We start from the raw sequence: 8,954 nt of genomic DNA on the forward strand, positions 1-8,954 counted from the left end.
TACTGAGCCTGCGCGCCTGGAGCCTGTGCTCCACAACAAGAGAGGCCGCGACAGTGAGAGGCCCGCGCACCGTGATGAAGAGTGGCCCCCGCTCGCCACAACTAGAGAAAGCCCTCGTACAGAAACGAAGACCCAACACACCCAAAAATAAATAAATAAATTAAAAAAAAAAAAAATCTCATGTGGGAAGGCCTAAATGACAAGGCTCAGCACTGAATAAAAACCACATATATTTAAAGAAAATGTTTATTTTCCCCAACCCCCAAAGGGGTGCTACTGTAAATCTTCTCTCATTTTAAACCTTGATGTTCTTTCATTGATTAAAATTTACACTAATGTGTCAACAAAATTTCAGCTCACAGTAGTTAATTACCCAAGACTCCAGAAAACTATGTGTCTTATAAGGTGAAGTTCTTAGAAAATTCAGGAATAACATTTAAAAACTCAGCAATAAAATACTTTTGGGATAAAAGGAAAATGCATTCCATAAATATTTTGAATAGAACCAACTGAAAAGAAATGTTCATTTCTTAGGATTGAGTTCAAGTAAGTTACCATGTTTACTTGTGTCTGAGGATAGTAAACGAAGCACAGGATTAGCAGCAGACAGTTGACAATACTCACCCTGAGAGCATATAAACACGCTATGGGAAGCAGGTGTTGCGCTACATGAAATAGGTATTTCAGCGGCAGCAAAAACAAGGCAAACATATATTGGCGTCCTCACCTATTCATGATCCACATCACAATCATGTAATTAGCCTCTTTTCTCGCTAATTTATAAATGGTTAAGACTTTTTTTTGACAGTAAAATTGTAACAGTGGTTGATTTCTCTATCATTGTTATTTTGTTTTGTTTTACAAAAAGTGTGCAGTCAAGCTACTGGCAAATAATAAAATTGTCCAATGAGTCCTCTTCATTCTAATTTTGCACATTTAATTTTACTATTGTGTTTCTTAAACATTTTTTTCTACAAGCCACCATTTTTTAAAATAAATTTATTTATCTATTTATTTATTTTTGGCTGCACTGTCTTCGTTGCTGCGCGAGCTTTCTCTAGTTGCGGTGAGTGGGGGCTTCTCTTGTTGCAGAGCACAGGTTCTAGGCGTGCGGGCTTCAGTAGTCATGGCATGCAGGCTCAGTAGTTGTGGCTCCCGGGCTCAAGAGCGCAGGCTCAGTAGTTGTGGCGCACGGGCTTAGCTGCTCCGTGGCATGCGGGATCTTCCCGGACCTGGGCTCGAACCAGTGTCCCCCGTGTTGGCAGGCAGATTCTTAACCACTGTGCCACGAGGGAAGCCCTAAGCCACCATTTTTAAAGCTATATTTTTATATATCAGCTATTCAATAGTGGAACCATGATTCCAGTAAGAGTTCTTTCAGGAAGGCGACTATGTCATAAATAAAGTGGAGGCTCATTCAGCATTTATAGGCTGCTCTGATTTCAGAAAATATTTTTCAACCACTGATACACTTCCTATGCCTGTTATTCAAACACAACCTTGTTATGAAAGCTAATTGTTAAGGATTTCATTAAGAATTACATTATTATAAAATAATACTGCTTCTTGTAGAAAAGGGGGAAATACAAGAAAACACAAAAAAATTAAAATTATGCACAATCCAACCCTGTAGCTGGCTAATGCTAACATTTTGGTTTACTGCCTTCTTGTCTTTTTTCAAAGAATACATAATATATACACATTCAACTTTTAAAAACAAATTAGAGGGCTTCCCTGGTGGCACAGCGGTTAAGAATCCGCCTGCCAACGCAGGGGACACGGGTTCGAGCTCTGGTCAGGGAAGATGCCACAGAGCAACTAAGCCCATGTGCCACAACTACTGAGCCTGCGCTCTTGAGCCCGTGAGCCACAACTACAGAAGCCTGCGCGCCTAGAGCCTGTGCTCTGCAACAAGAGAAGCCACCACAATGAGAAGCCCGCGCACCACAACAAAGAGTACCTACCGCTCTCCACAACTAGAGAAAGCCCGCATGCAGCAACGAAGACCCAACGCAGCCAAAAATAATTTATTAAAAAAAAAACAAATTAGAAACATGCTAATTATACTTTGGTTTCTTGCTTTTTCATTTAAAATTATAATTTTTTATGGTAATAAATATTTATGAAAAGAAAAATTTTGACTCAGTGAATGGTATTTTAAGATAAAGATTTCCATAATTTAATCAAGCCTCCACTGGTATACATTTGCATCATTTTCAATTTTTGTTGTTATAAAAAATATTATAGTAAGCATTCTTGTACATAACATTTCTACATATCTCTACTTTCTTGCTTTGGAACACTACTAGAATATGAATTTTTAAGGTTCTTAATATATATATTTAAATTTAAAATGCTTACTATTAATTTTAGAGGTATAACCATAACACAGAGAGTCAAAATGTCCTAAAGTAAAAATTACTGGTGCACTTGTACAAGGTCTACTTTAAAACCTTGGCACATAATGCATACAAAAGCTTGTCATTTTTGTTAAAAGCTCCCAGAACAGAACATCCATGTTGCTCTTTGGCATAAGATATTGCTAGACAAGAAGACACACATGATATCTTTATCATCAAGATACCAAATCTTCTTATCATACTAAGTGAAGTAAGTCAGACAAAGACAAATATCATGTGATATCACTTGTATGTGGAATCTAAAAAAATGATACAAATAAACTTATTTACAAAATAGAAATAGACTCACAGATATAGAAAACAAACTTATGCTTGCTAAAGTGGGAGTAGAGGGATAAATTGAGAGTTTGGGGTTACCTGATACACACTATCATATAGAAAATAGATAAATAACAAGGACCTACTGTATAGCATGGGGAATTATATTTAATATCTTATAATAACCTATAATGGAAAAGAATCTGAAAAAAAATGTATATAAATATATCTGAATCACTTTGCTGTACACATGAAACTAACACATCATTGTAAATCAGCAATACATCAAAAAAAAGATATCAAATCTTCTTAAACTAAGCCATAATGTAAAAGTACAAAAGGATTTTTGAAGCAATATAAACATATTTTAATAGTAATATGTTAAAATTAATATTTCATACTCATGAAATATAGGAAAAGAAAATTCTGAAAATGAAAAGTAATAAGCATGGATTAGCTTTCTCAGATATTAAAGCATATTATAAGGTGCCAATAATTAAAACAGTATGATAAGTGTGCATGAACAGATTGACAGATGAACGGGAAATACTATGAAGTCCAGGAGTAGACCCAAAATTCGTACATGAACTTTTATTATATGATAAAGGTGGAATTTAAAACTATTGGGGAAAGATAGATTATCACAAAAAGGTGTTTGTTAGAGCAACTAGAAAAAAAGTAATTACCCTAACATCTCACACTTTACACCAAAATAAATTCCATCGTGGTTAAAGACTTTAATGTGAACAACAAAACCATAGAGGTATTAGAAGAAACCAGAGGATAATTTTTAATAACCTTCACATGGGGAAATCCTCCCTAAGCGTGAAAAAAAAGAAAAGAAAAAATAAAAAGCCCAGATAAAAGAAAAAACTGATAAATTCTATTATTTTCAAATAAAAGTTTCTATGGGAAAAAATAAGCAAAGTCAAAACCTACACTCAGAAAAATATTTGCAGCTTAAATCAGAGACAAAGGCTAATTTATCCCACACATAAAGAACTCATATGGGGGTTTCCCTGGTGGCGCAGTGGTTGAGAATCTGCCTGCCAATGCAGGGGACACGGGTTCGTGTCCCGGTCTGGGAAGATCCCACATGCCGCGGAGCAACTGGGCCCGTGAGCTACAACTACTGAGCCTGCGCGTCTGGAGCCTGTGGTCCGCAACAAGAGAGGCTGCGATGGTGAGAGGCCCGCGCACCGCGATGAAGAGTGGCCCCCGCTTGCCACAACTAGAGAAAGCCCTCGCACAGAAACGAAGACCCAACACAGCCATAAATAAATAAATAAATTAATTAAAAAAAAAAAAAAAAAAAAAAGAACTCATATGAAATCCATATGAAAAGACCAATAACCCAATAGAAACTTGGGCAAAGGGTGTACATAGATAGTTCACAGAAAAGGGAACACCAAAGCCTCTTAAACATATGAAAAGATGTTCAGCCTCACTTTTTTCAAAAATGCCTACTTAAACTTGGACAATACTATTTTTTTGAGATGCTATTTTTTACCTATTAGATTGGCAAAGATCGACACATTTGGTGACACATTCTTGGAAGGATCTGGGGAAACAGGCCCTCTCACATAATGTTGGTGGCAGTATAAATTGATGCAACCTTTGTGAAGAGCACTTTGGCAGTACAAAACCCACAAAACATGTTCATTAACCCAGCAAGTCAACTACTAGGCTTTTATCTTCCTGATATATTCATTCATACATGTACAAAATTTCATATATACAAGGTTGTTATAAGAACATTGTAATGGAAAAGATTGAAAACAACCTAAAAGCCCATCAACAGGGGCTGGTTAAAAGAAATGATACAACAAAGCAATGAAATATTAGACAGTCAATATGAATAACGAAATGAGGAAGCTCCTCATGTATTGAAATGGGATGACTGCTGAGATTGATTGGTAGGTATGATAGATAGATGTAAAATCATGTACATATGCACATGTGTTATTGATTGTACATGCATCGAGTATCTTTGGAAGTGAACACAAAGAGGTGACGATATTAACTGGCTTTGAGAATGGAAACTGGAGTGCTTCATTGTACCCTTTGAATTTTCAAGTATTTGAACATATTATGTATTTTAAAAATTAAATAGAACTACATTAAATTTTTAAAGTTGAGTAGGTTGTTGTAATCACAGAAAACAGCTTGGGTCCTAATGAGAGTACGAAGAAAAATAAAAGAAATATCTTAGCAAAAGGATAGTAACCAGGATCTATTGTTCCTCTAAGTCCCCAATTGTTGGGCAGTCTGAAATATCTACTCCCCAAGCCAACCATGTAGCAGAGCACTAACCAATGCCAGAAGCTCCCCAGTGGTTCCAATCAGGCCTAGAGCTGCCCTCATGTTCCTCTCTTTGCTTGAAGAGAAGAATGAAGAAGCTACTACAGCACACACTTAGATTGACCAATGAATGAATGGCTGGGAGCCTTCCCTTTCTTTAGCCAATATAAAACACAGGGAAGCAAAGAAAGTATTAGAGTCACTGGGTCAGTGACTACTGATCCTTTTGTTACCTCCCCTTTAGAGCACAGCCTCTGAGTCTGACAGCCACCCAGGCAGGGCTAGAAGGAGGCATGTAGATGAGGCCCACAAAGATGGAGTTCATCTTTACAGACATTTTTTTGTTTTTTAAGTTAAAAGCAATAAATCTGTTCTTGTTTAAGTGGCAGATGGATTGTTCCTTGGCTTTAGGCAAACTTATCAAAGGAAAGTGAACCCATATGGTCTGGAAGGGAAAAAATAGAGCAACTATCAAGATTTGGATCTAATTGCTTAGCTAATAGCTTAGCAGTCAGCCTTGAATAATGGGCTAAGTCAGGATGAAAGGGTTATTCCCCCTTTCTTAAGCACTTTACCTGTATTAACCCATTTACTTTTTACAGCAAATCTAAGATGTAGTCTTTACTATGATCTCCATTTTACAAATGAGGCAACTGAAGCATGGAGAGTTTAACTAATTTGCCCAGTTACCCAAGGAGTAAATAGTAGAACCAGGATTGAGCCCAGGTAATGTGGCTCCATAAGCTGCACTCTCATCAAAACATATGGCATCCGATGTCATAGTAATTTTACCTATAGTATGATCCAAGCATTACAAAAATAATTTTTGTTGGAACTAGGCCCTTCTGAAACTCATAGACCAGAGTGTATGTGAACGTCCTGTATTTGTTTCCTTTAGTCAATATTTCATACATTGCTGAACAACCTTTTTGTTTTAAAGACCCAAAAAACCACATAGTAACATGTATCCAGGAGCTTTGCAACACTAATTTTCCTGAAATAAAAGTGATCCCCACTTATCAGTCCCTCTAATTTTTTTTTCTTCCCTTTAAATCAAAGCAGTGTTTCATTTACCATATTTAACACCTAGCATGAGCAAAGAAAGCAAACAAAACAAAGCAAAACAAAACAAAAGTCCAAAGCAAAACTTAGGTCAAAACTTCCATCCTGAAGACTGAAGACTGGAAACATTAGCTAGACAGCAGCACAGTAGAGTTAGGACATGTATCTCCTGACTCCCAGTCATGAGTTATTCATACCAGGCAAAGAAGACTAAAAATAGGGCCACCTCACCATGTCATTTCTTATTTTTACTTAGAAATTGCCATGGTTTTCTCTTTGTACTACAGATCTCTCCTAAGATTCTCCACTTTGAGAAAACAGATCCATTGAGAAGCCGCATTATGGAGCCTAAGAACAACCAAGACTTGGAGCCAGACCACTTGATATTCCAATGACTTCACTAACTACCAGCTCCTGATCTTGGCTTATGACTTATGTCTCCAGCTTCAGTTTCCTGTCACTCATATTGGACATAATAAGACCAACCATACAGAAACTGGGGAATATTGGAGATAATGGAAGTAAAGTGCCTGACACAGTAGGTGATAAAAAATGAGACCTATTAGTACCAGCATGTGATTGATTGATTTCTCTGTTGAGTCTTCCTCTTTTCTTCACTCCTCAAATCATTGCACGTGTAAGGAAATTCTCCAGGACTTAACATGACCATCAGTGTGTGTGAACTTAAAAAATGATTATTAACTATTTCAAACATACAGAAAAGCATGGAAATAATATACCACCACCTATGTGTGTCTCCATTAAAAAAATGCCATCTTGTATTTCATAACTTTATATAAATGGTATCTGTTTGTCCATATTATTCTACAACTTGCTGTACCCTCTCCAGCATTATGCTTTTGAGATTTACCCATGTTGATATACGTAGCTGTTATTTATTTTAAATGCTCTATAGTATTCAACTGTATGAACATTCCACCGTGTATTTCTGATAGAGACACAGATGTAGAGAACAAATGTACGGACACCAAGGGGGGAAAGTGGCGGGGGTGGAGATGGTGGGATGAATTGGGAGATTGGGATTGACATGTATACACTAATATGTATAAAATGGATAACTAATGAGAACCTGCTGTATAAAAAAATAAATAAATTAAATTAAATTTTAAAAAATTACCATATGATCCATCATGTATTTCTTGAGTTCTCCTACTGATGGACATTTAGATTGTTTCCAGTTTTTTACTATTACAAAGAATATTGCAGTAGACATCCTCCTTACATGTGCTTCTTTGGGTACCTGTGAGAGAGTTTCTCTAGGGTACAAATCCAGAGGAGGGACTGCTAGATTCACAAGATATTGTCACTTTCAACATCACTAGCTATTGCCAAATTGTTTTCCAAATCACTACAGCATTTTGTTGTTGCACCTTGTGGGGTTTTGTTTGTTCATTCTTTACTGAGCAATATTTTATAGACCATAAAATTTACCCATTTAATGTGTACAGTTCAACAGTTTTTAGCATGTTTGTGCAACCATCAGCCCAATATAATTTTAGATTCATGTGATAGTGTTTTTATTTATAAAATATACTTAAGCAATCTGGAAAGCGGGTTACATGTCCTATCCAATGTAACCACGGAAATCCCCTGGGAGAAGCTAGTTTGTAGAGATTTCCTTGTTTGAACCCTGTTGTTTGAGGCGGTAGCTGGAAGGCACATTCCCAATTAGTTACGAAACTGATTAAACTCAAGTTATTTGCTAACAAAGGCATTCCTATTTATTCACCTCAGAGTAAAATGACTCAGAATTGACTCTATTTGGAGAGAAGGGAGGCATCCTATACCAAATAAAGGAGCTCTTTTCCCCCAGAACTATTCTGGCTCCTGCCAGAAAGGGAGGGAGACGTGAACCAGGGTAGAGGATGGAGTAAACAGTTGTGGAAGCCAGGGCACTGGCAAAGGGGAGGGGGGGGCCACCGCCGTCTTTTATTTTCCTCTGCAGGTTAACTTGTTGTGCTTTTCATCAAATCATTTTTGTACTCTGAGTTATTAATTAATGGCACTTTCAAGTATTATTTACCCCATCTCATACCTAATGTGTTAATTGTCAACGCAGGTTGCCAACTATGACTTGGAATACAAATTTAGGTAAGAATATTGTTCCCATCTAGCCACTAGGTGTTCAAAATCGAACACATTTCTTTCTACTTGGAATCTCCTGAGAAACATCAGTTTCATGGACAAAAACACTGGTCTCTTGTATTCATTCATTCCTTTCAGTCATTGCTTTAAGGACGTCAATTTTCAGATACTATGGTTTCATTTCATCAGGTGCCTGGCAGCTTTCTGAACTCTCCTCCTCACCCTTCAGCCCTTCCCACAAGTACAGAGTACACAGTCATGTTCCGTGACAGCTCATCAGGTGACACAGACCGGGCAGTGTTCGAGTGTGATGTGGAGGAGAGGCACAGACACGGGGCTGACACCCAGGGCAGACGTGTTAGATCTCACCTCACCAGCTACGCAGGCCTGTGACTTAGGAATGAGCTGCATGGGTTGGGAGGACCCAAGGAAGTTGTTTCTGTAACTGGTTCCCTTGATCCTTACATGAGGAGGCCTGAGGCTCTGACAGGTTTTGGGTCCACTCCAAGGCTCGACTAAGGCTTTAGGACCTGCAAAAGTGAACGACATGGGACTGAAGTGGAAAACAGCCCTGACTTGCACTGGAAGGGATTAAGCCCAGCAAGCAACCTTGAACTCAGGGCAGAAATCCAGTTCGTCAGGACAGGAAGGAGCAAAGCAGATAGATGAGTGCTTCTCTCACTACCCCTCCACCCACCCCGAGGGGAACGGTCTAACGAGGCTTCATCCAGCCTGTATTCCCAGCCAAAACAAAATTATCTGGCACTTCCTGAGCCCCAGCAGAGGGCTGAGTTAAAGGGGTGACCC

General features: G+C 38.1%; 1 long non-coding RNA gene across 2 annotated transcripts in view; it reads left to right on the forward strand.

Annotated features, from left to right (window-relative positions):
• LOC132362441 (uncharacterized) overlaps positions 1-7,131 on the forward strand; it is a 36,855-nt gene extending 29,724 nt beyond the window's left edge. For both annotated transcript variants that reach the window (XR_009502376.1, XR_009502378.1), the window contains one exon: positions 6,329-7,131. This is a non-coding gene — a long non-coding RNA (uncharacterized LOC132362441). The remainder of the gene's footprint in view (positions 1-6,328) is intronic.
• Positions 7,132-8,954: the final 1,823 nt, after the last annotated feature.

Source organism: Balaenoptera ricei, chromosome 3 (assembly GCF_028023285.1).
Source record: "Balaenoptera ricei isolate mBalRic1 chromosome 3, mBalRic1.hap2, whole genome shotgun sequence".
NCBI classification, from domain to species: Eukaryota; Metazoa; Chordata; class Mammalia; order Artiodactyla; family Balaenopteridae; genus Balaenoptera; species Balaenoptera ricei.